This window comes from Manis pentadactyla, chromosome 15, assembly GCF_030020395.1.
Source record: "Manis pentadactyla isolate mManPen7 chromosome 15, mManPen7.hap1, whole genome shotgun sequence".
Classification (NCBI taxonomy): domain Eukaryota; kingdom Metazoa; phylum Chordata; class Mammalia; order Pholidota; family Manidae; genus Manis; species Manis pentadactyla.
The window spans coordinates 53,689,510-53,702,565 of record NC_080033.1 but is presented as its reverse complement, the minus strand read 5'-3'; the positions used below and the strand labels follow the sequence as shown (position 1 = coordinate 53,702,565).

Here is a 13,056-nt window from a genome sequence, read left to right as displayed (position 1 = left end):
AAGGAGGCCTTGGGGACCCGTGGGTGGCTGAGATCTATGCCCCTGACTCTGTTGGACATGCTGCAATGGCTAGAGGTGAACTGTTCCTGCCCGATTTCTGAGCCATCGGCCCCCTGATATTCTCTTTCTGGAATCACTGAGTGTCCTGGAAATTACAACCAGGGGTCTGTGAGTCTTGGTTTTTGTAGGAGGTTATTATTCCAGATCCTCCTCACCCTCATCACACTATTTTGAGCAGCCCTGGATGGAGTGCAGACCCGGCAACGGCAGTTTCCCCAGGTAGCCCAGGCTCATTCCAAGATCAGGGCACCAGCCGACTTCATATCCTGTAGGACCCCACTCCCTGGTATATAGACACTGACTGTCTTTTCAGACATTCTCTTTCTGGTGATTCTCATCCTCAGGATGCCAGAGGGGACCAGGAGAGCTGGGGCATTCACACTGCATATCCTCTGCTGCCCGAATGAGAGCCCTTTTGGTTTTGTGTAGGGAGAGTGATGGAATGGAAAGGCATCTCAGGGAGAAAACCTTCTCTCCAGATAGGCACCTTGCCTCATGCCTTCCTACCCTACCTGGTAGTGTCCTTGTCTCTCAAGGGATTAGAAAACAAAAATCCTACGGTGCAAGAGATAGAGTGACTTCGCATTCAACGTCTCAGGACTTTTCTAGCTCTGAGTGTGAAATAAAGCATTTTATAACTTACTCTATGTACCTTGTTATGTACAGCGTCTCAGATGCTCAGGGAAAGCCCGACGTGGATTTGTTGTGCCCATTTTGTAGAGGAGAAAAGCCAATTAGGAAGGAGTTGTACAGGTAGGGCTCTGGATTTGCCAGCCTAGGAAGCCCCCTTTTTTTCCCCTGAATCGGGTTTTCTCTTCACAGAGGCAATGCTTTGTGGTGAGGCCTGAGGATGGCTGGAGGAGGTGGCGGTGCGGAAGGAGAAAACTTCAGCTGCAGGCAGGTTGTAATGTATCTGCTGCAGGCATTCAGTGCAATAGGGTGAATAAAACTAATAGATCAAGTAGAGGCTTCTTGGTGGTGGAAATTGAATTCAAATTTGAAAGAAGGACTTAGTAACAATTAGAAGACAGGAGCCGTAGACTGCATGTTTGTGTTCCCCCTAATTTCTTATGTTGAAACCCAATATGATGGTATTTAGAGGTGAGGTCTTGGGGAAGTGATTACGACAAAAGGGTGGAACCCTTGTGATAGGATTAGTGGCCTTACAAAAGAGACCCCAGGATGCTCCCTTGCCATCCAAGAGGACACACTGAGAAGACAGTCAGTGTCTATCACCAGGGAGTGGGGTCCTACAGGATACGGAGTCGGCTGGTGCCCTGATCTTGAACTTCAGTTTCCAGAACTGTTAAAAATGTGTTTGTTGCTTGAGCTCGCCAGCCTACGGTACTCTGGCACAGCAGCCCGAACAGTCTAAGACGGTAGGAATTCCTGGGGAGCCTCGGTGGGCAAAGGCCTAATGGAGGGGTGCACAGAGACCATGCAGACAAGGCTGATCGCACTCCTGTAGTCGCTGGCAGGCGGTCCCAGGCACGGCGGGATGGGTGTGTGTCCTGTGCAGCACAGTGCCTCTGACCCGCTGTCGGTGACCCTCAGTACTGCCTACTCTGGGGGCCAAGCAAGTGTTTGTTGGAGGACTGGCTTGAGCACCGCAGGATGTTCCCCGGTACCCCTAGCCTCTACCCCAGTGGTGGCAACCAGAAATGTCTTCAGATATTTGCCGAATGTGCTCTGAGGGCACGATCACCCCTGGTTGAAACACTGCTCTAACTCTGTTTGTGGCAACATCAGGTGACTTCATTCTCCTTTCCAGGGCTATAGAAAAACTGAGGCTAATTGTTCCAAAATCTGTACCTGAAACCACATTTATTGTGATCCTTTACAAGACTCTGCCTGTTGGCCTGCGGGGAGAAGGGTCAGGGCAGCCCCTCGCATTTGGCTGCCATGAGCTCTGATCTGTGTCCCTCGCCTCGGTACCTGCCCTGGGCCTGCTTTGCTTATCCAAGTAGGTGGGAGCACCCTGTGCAGCGTTGAGAGCAAATGGTTGGATTTTAATCCCTTTAGATACACCTTATTAATGCTCTTGTGGAACACACTGTGAACTGACTTTTTCATTGTCAAATGTGTACTGAGCTCTGACCATGTCCTAGGTGTGGTGTCGGGTGTCCTGGGGAGAAAGGTGAGCAGATTTCAGCCCGATCCCCACTAGCACAGATGTCCTGCCAGCTGGAGACAGGTAACAAGACAGTGAGTGACAGCCACAGTAGCTGCGAACCCAAACGGCATGCTCTGGTGGGGGAACCAACCAGACCACCTGGGTTCTGAAGGGTGCGAAGGCCCCGGCTCTGTGGAGGGCGAGGGGAGAGGCAGGGGGAACAGCCCATGCAGAGTCTCTAGTGAGAAAGAGCTGGTCTGTTTTAGAAACAGGCAAGGGAGGTTCATGGGGCTTTGCGGTGGGACCCAGCACCCTAATGATAGTGGATGACCACCAGGCATTCCAGCTCAACTCCCTTGGACAGCGTTTTGGGAACACTGAAGAATTCAGCGTGGGAAAGAAAGCGGCCTTGAATGTAGTCTAGAGAGCCTCATGAACTCGGAGCCTGCCAGACTCTCAGGGAACATGTGGTTGTCCGCATTGTGTCAGTTTCTGCCCAGGACTTTCAGACCCATGTGGGTTTCCATAAGCAGACGGGGTGGGTAGCCCTTCCCGGACTCCTTGCCTGCCTCTCCCCCTGCAGCTTGGGCTTCCAGGCTTGTGTTCCCCATTCTGCTCTGTGCTTTGCCCTCTCTGGGAATCCGCTCACCCGCTATCAGTGCTCTGACTATGTGCTGGCCTATGTTATGGTCACCCATACCTTTCTCCAGGGCAGAGGGCCTGGGCATTCTTACCTCCCTTTCTTTGTTTAGCTTCCCTGACTGTCCCCTGATGGACTCTTTACCCACCCTTTTGACTGTGAGTTTGCCTGGACTTGGGCCTCTGTCACACTGGATACATTTAAAGTGTTTGTGGGAGCCTGCACCCTGAGCTTGCTTGGACCCATGAAAGCCCTGAGCACCCAGGAAAAATGAAGCCACAATTCCTGCCTCCAGGGACTCATGACCTCCTGGCTGAGGGAGTTGAAGGGGCCAGCATTTCCTGGATAAGGAGGCAGCCCAGTGGTGCGGTGAGACGAAGCTGGGGTTTCTGTCCAGGAGACCTGAGCTGGAGTGCTGGTCCCAGGAGGCAGGATCCGTGGTGTTGCAGCAGGTTCCTCTGCCGCCCCGAGACACCTGCATGTCTGAATGTGCTGCCCACCTGCCTGACAGCCCACTGGGACACTGTTCCCAGCCCTTCCTCTCCGGGGGGTGGGGTCTCCTCAGCGTTTCCCCACCCCGTGGAAACTTGGGTGCCTCTCACTCCCATGTCTTGGAAGGATTTCAGGCAGAGAGTGCCTCTCCTTGGCCTCTGTCCTCCCGGTGCCCTGGTGCCCGGGAAGGGTGTACACTTGGGCATGTCAGCGTGGATCTGAACCCAGGCGTCACACCTCACTGGTCATGTGATTTCAGAGAAATGGCTCAGCCTTGCTGGGCCTCCATTTCCTCGTGCATAAAGTGGAGATAATGGCTGCCTCTCAGGTGCGGCTGAGAGGCGAGGAGGGCAGCCCTGGCTGAGGCTTGGCACTGAGGAGGCTGCCCCAGCACCATCCCTCCCTGCCCGCCCTCCTCCCTGCTCCCCCTCCTGCAGGCATGCCGGGCAGGAGCACTCGAGGACGTACTTCCTTTGTCTCCCTGTGAGAGGCCCCCTCTACCCCCCTTCATGTAATTGTCAGCAACAAAGTTAGAAAATAAGGATGTCTGAAGCGGCTCGCAGCCCCACAACATCTGCACCAGACAAAACTCGAGAAGCCCTCAATCCCCAGTCATGAATGCACTATAAAAACAATGTGGCAGAAATGAAAATTGTTCCATCATAATATTTCACAGTTCTTTTTGACAAAAGCCAAGCCGTCCTCATGAATACACATTTCCCAGCATCTTATGCATTATGCATCAGCCTATAGCAGGGGACCTGGGAATCGCCAGGCCCTAGTAAAGGGCCTTTGAAAGTGCCTATTTTGTAAACAAATGGAGCCCAGGCCAGGCCCAGCACTCAGGCCCTTTAGGTAATTTAAGGCTGACTCTGGCTGCCCAAGTGGGGACCAGTTCTTCTCAGGGCCGTAAAATGGCAGAAGAGCCTCCGGATGGAAGGGGGTGCTGTGGCGTTTGTATCCCAGTCTTTAATTTCATGGTATCCAAGATGGCCATTCGGAAGGGCAGGGATAGTTCCTGCCAGAGCCAGAGCCAGAGCCAAATGTCGCCAGAATGCCAAATGAGTTTGCACCAAGGCTGGATTGCTGGCTGGGCAGTTGGGCAAATTAGGACTTCTGACTCCCAAAAGCCTCAGATGAGACTGAGCCTTGTGACGGGAGATGCTGATGGGTGGAGGGGACAAGGAGGTCCAGGCACATGCAGGTTGGCCTTCTCAGTGGGCTTGCAGGTGACATTGTTGTATGCTCAAAGTAGGCAGATTGGAGGTGCATTTTAAATGTGCATTATTGTCAGTGGGAAGATCCTTGAAGATCACTAACTAATCCCGTGTCTCAAGGAAGGGGACACTAAGGCTGGACATTTTAAGTGACATGGTCAAGGTCATGCTGGTTAGTGAGCAGCAGGACTGGGACTGCAGGAAGCCCACAGTCTTTCCTGGCACCCCCCCCCCCACCTCAGTCCAGAACTGGCAGCAGCTGGAAGGACCTGAGGCAAACTAGTCACTGGTAGCTCCAGTTTGAGCAAAGGGCAGGCTGGGACCCTTACAACAGCCCTGGAAAAGAGCCTCATGCAGAGATGTTTTATGTAATTTGCAATCTATCCTCTATGATGGCCTTATTTTAAATGGTGACCAATATAGAATAGAAATCTGCTCATGCACATTGTATCTGCGGCAATAATAATGTGGTGTTGGATTCAATGCTACATGTATTTATTTCATCAAAATATTCAGCTCACATTGGGGTATAAGCAAATGGATTTGAATTTGAGGAACAGAAATCCTGAAATCCAGTCTTGGGGATACTCTCTTTTTCCCTTTTTTGGACCTCAAATTCTTACCCTCAAACTGAGAGAGTCACAGTGTGATCTCTGCATCGTGTCCCAGCTAAAACATCCCACTTGCCAGCAGGCAGTGCAGGCATTGTGAGAAGTCGGGGAGGAGGGGCCCTCATACTGCACCCCCTGTCTGCAAGCCTGGGCTTCTTGAAGAGGGCCCGGGGGAGGCAGAACTGACCCCAGTTAGCAGAAATTGAGGGACGCTCCTCATTATGGCTCCTGGTGTTCTCCAACTGTATGACTGGCATGGTTTGACTAATGTAAACGGTGACAGCTGAAGGTTGATCAAGTCAATGAGGCAACTTGTTACTCCCCTCAGACACCTGGGAAAGTTTACTGACTCCCCATTCTCTGTGACCAAGGGTACAAGCTGACGGGGAGAGGTTGTTGGAAGGGGGAAGTCCCCTCTAACACCAAAAGGCCACCATGACTCTCTAAGCCCAGAATAAGTTGTGCGCAAACTGCTGTTTGATTTTATTAAAATACTATCGCTACAGTTTTCTGGTTTGGCGGATATGTGTGTCTATGTGCGGGGGTGTGTGGGGGGTAGTTTTTTTTTGTAAATCCCCAGTTGTTGGTCCAAGAATCACACTTTGAAGAGCACTGATACAGGGAAAATGAAAGTTCCCATGGCCAGGATCCTCACCTGACCCTAATCTATTTGCCCACTGCCATATGCAATGATGTGATTGGCCTACTGCTAGGCTAATGCTTACACACATATTGGCAATGGGCCATTATTGTCTGTGCTGCTTTATAAAGAGCTCCACCCAGTTCCCAGGGCAGAGATGGAGGTGGAGGGGAATTACAGACTTGCCAGACACAGATGTGATTCTAGCACTGGACATGCCACTGTGAGGAGAGTAAAGCTTGGTGTAAGACTTTTTTACCCAATGTCACATTGTTGTTATTTGGTTGCATCAAATCCAGAGTGAAACTTTCCCGGAGCTGAAATCCTCTTTCAGTGAGACAGCTGATATAGAGAAAAACATTATCTACAGATCCTCCAATTCCACATCTCAGCATCTTCAAATTGTTCAAAAATACTCCCAAATAATTGTAAAAATAAATAATTTCAACTTCTACAACTGGCACAGAAGTAAGTAAAAATGTCCCTGAGTACCAGAAATAGTGATGTTTTTTAATTTGGTTTCAAACCAAGAAATAATTTCTCCTGAATTATGAAAGTAAAATATTCAACTTAGAAGCCTTTAGAAATTCAGAAAAGTATAAAAATGGAAATAAAATGAAATGGAAATGCATCACAGAGATAACAGCTATTAACATGCTAACCTCCTGTAAGCCTGGGGAGAGGAAATCCTGGGGCAAAATACCTCTAAAAACTCAAATCAGTCAAAGGGAGAAATCAAGTTTAAAACCTATTTCTTGATTACAAACTGCAGTCCAGGGCCGTCTCTCTCCCCTGCTCCTGAAGAAGCAAGCCAGCAAGCAAGCCAGCCCCTCCCTTCAAACTCTCAGGTTCAGACACACCCTCGATTGCCCAGGTAATTACCCATTGACATGGAGATGAACTTCTCTCCACCCCTGAGGATATGCAAATGTACTAAAGCCTGGCAAGATAATCAGGAAATGTTATAATTTTACCCACCCTCCCTTCGTTGTTTCCCAGTAATATGTGAATATGTCTATGTAGGTCTTTGCACTGGTCTTATGCAATTTTCCTAAATTGGAATCCATAGGATGTTAAGTAATGTTAGGAGCAAAATAAGAAGAATGAAAATAATAAAACCAGAAATAACAACACAAAAGGTGTGTGGCAGAGGCCAATCCCAAGATCAAAGTCTTTGGAAAATGCTGGGGAGCCAAAATAAGAAAGTTGAGCACTTTTCAGCCAGAGGAATGAGACTCTCATGAGTGCTCAGCAGAGGAAAGGTGCTCAGGGTGGGGCCATCTCCCAGACAGGCTTCCTGATGGCATCCCTCCTCTCCAGATCTCCCCCACCCCCACCCCAAGCTTTGTAAGGGCTGGGGGTGGTGGGTGGGGGGCTCCTAGCCCTCCTGGGAGAGGTGCCTAGAGAATTTTAAGAAGTTTACTCTGAGTATAAAATACATAGTTTAAACCTCATATCACATCATTCTCTATTGTTGGTAATTTTGGATTTTCTAAAAAAAACCTCCCTTATTTTGTTGAGACTTCAGTGAGCAAGAGTGGCCATTTCCGCTGTAACATCACCAGACAATTCAGAGGCAGGATTCACAGCCCATGCTCCCCATGGCCATGACCTGACTTTGCTGTAAGCTCTCTTCCTCTTCTTAAAAAGACACTAATTCCATCATGAAAGTCCTACCCTCATGACTTCATCCCAACATAATTACCTGCTGAAGGCCCTACCCAAAATACCATCGCGCTGGGGGGTTAGAGCTTCAACTAGGAATCCAGGGGACTCAAATGGCCTGTAACAGCAGCTTTACTTCTAAGCAAGCCAGCTAACTTGACAGAGACTGTTAACATTTCTTGAAGAGAGATGATGTTTCCTGCCTGACCTACAACCTCTACCCTAGCCATTGTGAAATGGGCATGGCCCATGACACACGGGGTTGTTTTCAGCCTCCCCGCTCTGGCACATGCCATTCCCGTGCCTGGAGAGCTCTACCCGCTCCCTATTCACACACCTAATTTCAAGTGGCCCTTCAAGACTCAATGTTTCCTTCTGGAAACCTTCCTCCACCAGTGCCCCTATGTATGGTATGTTGATCCATATCTCCCTCTCCTGCACTGGGCTCTGAAGATGGGTACCATATGTCCCTTCTCACTTTTATTATTCAGTGTCCAGCCATCTGCCTGGCACACTGTGGGTGCTCAAGACATGTTTGGATCAATAAACATGGTGATGGACACTGCACAGAAGGAAAGAGATACAGTGGATATATCACTACAACCATTGGTCAAAAATATCATCAGAGAGTATAAGGAAGCAAATAAAACAGCAATAGGATTCCCCATTCATGTTTAAACAAAAATTCCTACCACAATGGATTAATGGGATCAAACCAAGAAAAAAAAGCACCTTATCAGGATGGCAAGCGCCAGGACCGATGCTCAGAAACCAGCCAAGTTTCCTGCAAAGGTCTTGTGTCGGCTTGAACACACCACACACACAGGCTGATCCCAGTGGACTAACTGTGTCTAATAGAAGCAAATTCTCTACCCACAAATCATGAAGCTAAGAGTGAGCTCAGGCAGCTAATGATCATCTTAATTAACCCACAAAACTTTATGCATGGCCAGTATTCAGCCAACTTTTTGGTCCTAAATAGAAATCTATTAAGGCCGGTGGAGAATGAAAAGACAAAATCTGCTGAACGTTTTTTACCTGGTGGTTATAAAAGTTGGCAGGTTCAATGATTCCAAGAGTGATCTATTTGCCAATAGCAATATTACTTTAAGTTGTGGAAATATCATTCCTTTAAATGCAAGCTGAAAGCTCCCTGAATAATGGCTTAAAATGACACATGTCCAGGGCCTGTTGAGGCTGGAAAGGATAGGATTAATATTCCTGGGTCAAGAGGAACACATTTTCTCCAAAAGCAGTACTTCCTAAGTTTGGTTTGAGTCAGGCTCTAGTTTGAGAATCTGGTGAAAACTGCAGACTCCATCCTAGGATAATTTATGGGGTACGTGCACAGAGCACTCTGTTTCTCAGGGGCTCATGGATCCCTGAGACTGCCATCTGTGAATTCCAGTCATGAATCCCTACTTCTAGGAGGCTGTACGGTCTAGTGTGCAAGTTTCCAGCTGCAACTGTGAGGAGTTTTATCAGAATAATCTTTGAAACTTTTCATAATGTCCATTTTCCCTATGTGATATGATAGTGGATCACGGTAGCCTTCCAGGAAGAGAGATCTGGGATGGGAGGAACTGAGACATGGATGAACATTTTGAAAAGTACCCCAGTGGTTTTCTTGTCCCCAGTCCCTCCCTCACCCCAACCATAAGCAGGAGTGAATAGGCCAAGAGGAGAGAAAACAGTGGGTCTGCATCTGAGACAGGTTCAAATCCCGGCTTCTCTCCTTACTAGGCTTCTGACCTTGCTCAAGGAATTTCTTCTCTCTCAATCAACATTTTCTCATTTGTAAATGGTTGTTGGGCAGACTGAACTGAAGGTCATGGAGTTAATGGCAATCTTAATTCCCTTTATTTAAAGGAAAAATAAAGGTTCAAACCAGAAGGTTGATTACCAGGTCTGCTCAAGACAGAGATCCCAGACACTGGATGCACTGTGTTATACTTAACGCCTGGTACAAAGTGGAGTTGATCGGAATTCTCCACATCTGAGGTGTTGGGAAAGTGTTGTATTTCTCAAAATCTGCTGTAAGGGGATATGTCACTTGGAAAGGCCTCAAGGAAAGTTTTCACGGAGAAGGTTATGAGCGAGGGAATATCGCCAGTATAGATGGAGTATTTCACCATATGGTGACTTTTCCGGGCTTAGCTTCCAAAGGCCTTCTGAGTCATCGGAAAAACATACAAATGGGGTGATTCTGTGAGAAGCCCTTTTTCTGATTGGAGTGGGAGGGCCGTTTAGCTGGGCAGGGATGTATGGTTTGAGGTCTGGCATATGATGGGAGGTAACTTACTTGCAGACAGGTCTGGACGTGAGTCCCTTGGGACCTCAATTTCTTTGAATCTCAATTTTTAATCTCTACCATGGGAATAATTCTTTTATCTCACAAAGCAGTTCTGAGATATTTCAGGTAAGCTGCGCAAAGCACCTGCCCACCAGGTACTAGGTGTTCAATGAGTGGGGGTTACCTTGGGGTCAGTGGTCGTGGTGGTGCGAGTAGACTGCTAGCAGTGGCCAGGTAAGAGGCTGGTTTCAGCTGGACAGACCAGCTCATGGTACGTGAGGAAGCCTCAGGACCTGAAGTGGAACAGGTCCCAGAGGAAGGAGCGTGCCGGAAAAAACAGGATGAGATCAGAGTTGGAGTGAAGCAAAACTCCAGGTTGGCCTCAGGCTCTCAGGGTTCCTCTACCTCATCCCTGCTCAGCTGCAGAAGATGGTGTCTCCCACCTGTGTGACCAGTTCATCCCAGTTTACCCAGGACTTTCCCAGGCAAACATGAAAGTCCATTCTGCCTGGAAACCTCTCAGTTCCTGAGAAACTAGGCCGGTTGGTCATCCCGCTCCCGCCTGCCCATGATCCTGTCCAGGTGGCTGTGGGTGATTCTTACTCCCCCCCAGCCCCCACGTGGCACCTAGGATGTCGGCCTTTCCTTGGTCCCACCACAATCTCCTGGGTGTCCAAAAAGGCCCCAGCTTTAGCTTCAGCTTAATACTTGCATTCCTGTTGAGCATGTGAGGGACATTGTCAAATTCCCTATATCAACAGCATGGAGAAAAATCCTGGCCTGTAGTAAAATGCTCAGTAGTCTATGTTCAATAAGTGCATGGAGATCTGGCTCAGAGTTCCAGCTTGTGTGGTCAGCGCCCACAAGTACTGCTTAAATCTAGCTCGTTTCCCTTTTACGAAATCTAGTCACACCACCTGGGTCCTGCTGCGGTCTGAATCAGCCGTGCACAACTGCATTATCTTCATGCTAATCTTTGCTGGGGCGTTGAAACACTTTCAGGATGCTCGGTCCACCTTATTGATGCATGGTATGCAACATTAGAAGTTGCCTCTTCCCCTTGAAGTTATTAGAATTTCCTCATCTGCTTTTAAATTCAGTAAACATTTCGTCAGAGTCAAAAATTCAAGTTAGGAGAGGAACAACGGCCAGTGTACCATAATCATGTTTTAAATATTTGCTGCTGTTGTCTGCATCCATCTTTATTATTTGAGATGCAGGCGCCCACACTCATCTTCCACTCTGATTCTCATACTTGCAAGGGCCACATGCATTCTTTGTTGGGCCACAGCAGCAAACCATGATTCATTCTTTGGAATACGAAGTCACTGTGGCTGTATTTAGCTCTGGAACTACTGGAAGAGGACAATTTGACGCCTGCTTTGCTTCTGTTTCCCATTTTTAGAGAGGTCTGTTCCATGGATGATTCCCCTGTTAAGAGACTCCCTCTCATGCTGAAAGTTGCAGGAAGAAGAGGAAATAGCTGGTCATCGTTGCTGTCCCTCCAGCCATGAGTGACAGGCAGATATGTGCTCCATCAAGACCTACAGAGGCTGGCATCATGGTGTCAAGGGATAGGTTTGACTGAGACACACCTGAATTTAGCTCTCGGTTATATAACTGATTAGACCTGTGATTCTGTTATTTTATTATCACAGTTGGTGCTATTGCCAATTTAGTCCAGGTGACTGATATTGAACAATGGAGGACATTTTGTCTCCTTGCCCTCTACCCATAAAGGCCACTTGTGCCTCCCAATCCTAGTGACGATCCAAGTGCTCTACTTACTTTTCCAAATGCTCTGCTGATGGGTACTGTTCTCAGTTGAAAACTTCTTGAGGAATTCAGAGAGGAAAGATAATGAAAGGTGGAAGTATGATACACACACTTCTGAGCCCGTTAAGAAGGGATCTTGTTTATCGTCTTTCATGTAAAAATGCACACCCGGATGTTTAGAACAACCTTACAGCTCATTGGTTCGTGTCTAAGCTGTTAAGGAGTCAATCTGTTATACTCATTCTCCCCTGAGGCCCACTTGCATTTCCCTTTTTGTAAACTTCCTGCCTTTACTCAAAATATTCTTCTCTGTCTGGAATGTTCTTTCTACCCTTCCAAATTCAACTCCTCATTCGAGGTTTAGCGCTTAAGTCCTCTCTCCAGGGAGGATCCCTTTTACTGAGTTCACTGTGTGCCCATAAGGTAGTTTTATTTTCTGTGTATTGTTGTCTTTCTGTCCAGACTTTCACATAGTTGAGGACAGAGACTGTATTTCCCTTTCTGGCCCTTCTTCATCAGTGAGCCCCCCTCAAGTGGTTATTTGTTTCTGAGCTTTGAGTCACTTCTGCTCAAACCCACAGCCGGGTGTGTGTCTTGCTTTACTACCTAGCTTTGTTGAAATTTCCAGCACATATCAGATCCTGAGAAAAGGTACTTGTTTAAACACAGCTGCTGGGCAGAGGTCATTGCTTTAGACGAGGTTTCTTTTCTTTCTTTTTTAATGAACTTAATCATTTGTAATATCTTTGCCAGAGCAGAATACATTAAATGACCCTGACTTGGCTGAAAGCCTTCTCTTGAGTGCTTTGGGAGGATTAGAGGAAGTTCTTTTACAGCCTCTTAGCGTGACTGGCTGTCTTTTCCTTTCTCTGGGTTATCAGAGAGTGAAATTTGATCCTCATTAGCAAAGGGGGAGCCCTGAGCCTTTTGCGTTTCTGTTCCCTAGGAGAGAGGCAGAGGCTGGACTTTTTGAAGAAGGGAGGCTGGCATTTTCAGTGATTTCATCTTGTATCTGAACATGGGGGCAGATCCAAATGCTGGTAAGGAGCTTTGGGAAAGCGCAGGAGACCCCAGAGAGAGGGAGAAAGCCAAAGGGGCAGGGGGGACCATCTCTGGGCCTGACGGAGTCAGGATTCATGCTTCGTGGCACATAGTAATAGTCTGAGACTTTTTTTTTTATTAAACAAAGATCATAAAAGGAGAGCACAAAGTGGGGCAAATTAATTAGTAGTGTAATGAGAATGGAAAATAGTACAAAATAAAGTCACTCCCTAGGTGGTCCTCAAATTCCTGGTTTCTTCCTTCTGAGAACAGGAGGACCTGGTTTGCACTTGGAGAGGGTCGTGCAAAAGGAAGGGGCCGCTTCAGGTGGTCTCTCCGGGACCTTACAGAGATTCTCTTTGGCCTGTATTTGTTGTTTGCTTTGTTATTTCTGCCCTAGACCTGTGATTTAATCTCTCATTAGAGGGGCCATCCTCTTGCTTTTCTCTTCTCTCCATGGCACCTAATAAGGTGCTGGCCATGTAGTACCGTTTTAGAGCTTTAGAGG

The 13,056-nt window shown here is 47.8% G+C and overlaps 1 long non-coding RNA gene across 3 annotated transcripts in view; it reads left to right on the top strand.

Annotated features, from left to right (window-relative positions):
- The window catches only part of LOC118918772 (uncharacterized), a 478,090-nt gene that overhangs the window by 345,987 nt on the left and 119,047 nt on the right, over positions 1-13,056 (top strand). The window lies entirely within an intron of this gene.